Raw genomic sequence first — 2,500 nt, 5'->3', positions numbered from 1 at the left:
TATAACATTTAGTGATAGTAGTAAGACAGTTGAATGATACATGTTTTAGAATGAAATAGATTGAACAATAGCCAAATGCTGCAGGTATAAAACTGTGATCAAATATGTATGAGTTAAGTAACATGGGTATGACCACACATGGTTAGTGACTGAATGTGGACATGCCTTTTAAATGACACTGGAAAGAAAACTAAAATAAAATTCATAACCAATAAATCATACATTCATGAATAATAAACGACACAGGCTATTGAAACACGGGTAGGATATGTCAATTCAATGACATATGGGTCATACATGAACAAAGTGACGAAGGCATGGTAATACAATGAATGATTAGAAAAATAAGTATAGCAGGTATTTCATTGGTTTATTCACGTCTTTTACAAATATATATTTTACTTTTTCGTATTTTCTATTGACCTTTGAATTAAAAAAAAAAAAAATTTCGGAAAACAGATCTTATTCTTTCTAATTAAAAAACTAGTCTTATTCTACAGTACTCTGAAATGTTTCATAGCCTTTATTAAGCTTTAACTTCTTTACACTGTATTCCATTTTTTCTCGTTTCTGTTAATATAATTTCCAGCTTAGGTTGCTAAAAAGTCTTAAATGTTTGTAGTAGTTTTGCTTTCTATAGCTTTAAATATATTTACGGTATTCTTTCTAATTTGTTTCAACATATTGATAAAACTAGTTCCTTATATACACACAAGTTCAATGTTAATTAGTTCCCCACTGACTGTCGAGAGAGATTATATTTTTTCCTGCCATTTGTCCATGTATTAGTTAGTGTATCTGCCTGTCCTATTATGCTTACCTTGTCGTTATAAGTCTTCCACATAGAAGTAATTTGGATCTAATCTGGTGTTAAGGTAGATTGTAACACATAGAATCTGTATAACTGGAGTTTTTCATTTGTTATGTTAATTCTTGCATTGTTCAATCATTTTCAACCAAACCTTTTTTGAAGGGCATAGATCATTTTACAGATGTGCAAGAGAGGATAACCTCCATTTGTCAGCTTGTCAGTGTATCTGTCTGTTGTACATGACCGGACATTTCAGTCCATCCTGACTTTGGAAAGCTGTTTGTCTGTCTGCTCACCATTGGGTGTATCCCACTTAGCAACTATTCATACGCTGTTGATAAGATTTCAGTCAGACCTGGTAAAATGGTAGATCATCTTGTATAAATCTGCATGATAGGACATTGTCCATATGTAACTCTTTTCTTCATCTGTGTGTGAAGTTGTTGAAAAGTCCAATGAAACTTATCCTAATGTCTCACTGAAGTCCATCTTTCCATTTGACGTATTATTTAGTCATGTCTTGGAAGATGATGATTAACCCTGGCTGATGGGAGGCATAGGTAGATTAGTATTTGTGAATTTTGATACCTGTTAAGAAGAAACCTTTTAGTTTTCTTTACAATGATTTTATTGATGTTAATTTATGATTGTTCATAGACTTTGTTTATTAACAATTTTCACTTTGATTTAGTATTACAAAATTGTATTTTTTGTTGATTGTAATGAGATTATTATATTTGTAATCGTGTCTACTAGAATAATTTTGTATTTGTGAAAATCCGTTTGTAATGAACTCAAACATTTTGATAGGCCGTAGGATTTGATATATGTACAGGAAATTTATGTATACTGTGTTACAAGACTTATGAAAAAGGTTTGTCTTTTTCTATTGAATATCTGGGTAAAATAATAATACTGCAATTCGAAATCATCATCGTATTATAGAACAAAGAATTTCTAGATATTTCTCATAACTGCTTCGACACCAGTCGTCTGACGGGCGTGAGTCCTACAGGAAGATTCGAGAGTGGAACCCTGGCGTGGCGGTCTGTTGCCTAATGTTAATCCTGTACAATCCCGAATTCTGTAGACAAAGAAGATCCCAATATATAGGACGGGTGACGAGTTAGAAGACAGTCTTGTCTTACCACTACTCGTGCGTGGATGCCCTGAAGTTTATGCGTCATTAATACAATATAATATCTTGAAAAAGATATTATAGGTATTATGTTGGCCAGGGCACCAGTCACTCATTAAGTTACTACCTCTAGAGAGTTATTGGGTCCTTTGACTAAACTACATTAGATCATTCTCTCTGAATACGATTCATTTTGTCTTTGCCTACACATATACTAAATAGTCTGACCTATTCTTTCTATATCTTCCCCTGCCCTCATACATCAAACAACACTGAGGTTAACAAACAATTCTTCTTCGCTCAAGGGTTAACTTTTGGAGTGTAATTGTTCAGTGGTTAATTTCCTCTTGGTAAGGGTAAAAACGACTCTTTAGCTACGGTAAGCACCTCTTCTAGGAGAAGGACACCATTGTTCTTTATTCCTGGATGGTATCATGGCCTCTGTACCATGACGTTCCACTGTCTTAGATATCTCACACTTTAGGGTACACGAGGGAACTTGGTTCCTTCTTTCTTTTAAGCATTTATATATGAAAGATCTAATTTAAAAT

The 2,500-nt window shown here is 33.5% G+C and overlaps 1 long non-coding RNA gene across 1 annotated transcript in view; it reads left to right on the top strand.

Moving 5' to 3' along the window:
* The window catches only part of LOC137627112 (uncharacterized), a 20,607-nt gene that overhangs the window by 17,229 nt on the left and 878 nt on the right, over positions 1 to 2,500 (top strand). The window contains exon 3 of the long non-coding RNA XR_011041099.1: positions 1 to 2,500. This exon is cut by the window's left edge and continues 191 nt beyond it; it is cut by the window's right edge and continues 878 nt beyond it. This is a non-coding gene — a long non-coding RNA (uncharacterized lncRNA).

Source organism: Palaemon carinicauda, chromosome 34, assembly GCF_036898095.1.
Source record: "Palaemon carinicauda isolate YSFRI2023 chromosome 34, ASM3689809v2, whole genome shotgun sequence".
Taxonomy (NCBI): domain Eukaryota; kingdom Metazoa; phylum Arthropoda; class Malacostraca; order Decapoda; family Palaemonidae; genus Palaemon; species Palaemon carinicauda.
The sequence above is the reverse complement of the archived record's forward strand: the minus strand, read 5'-3'. Positions and strand labels throughout refer to the sequence as shown.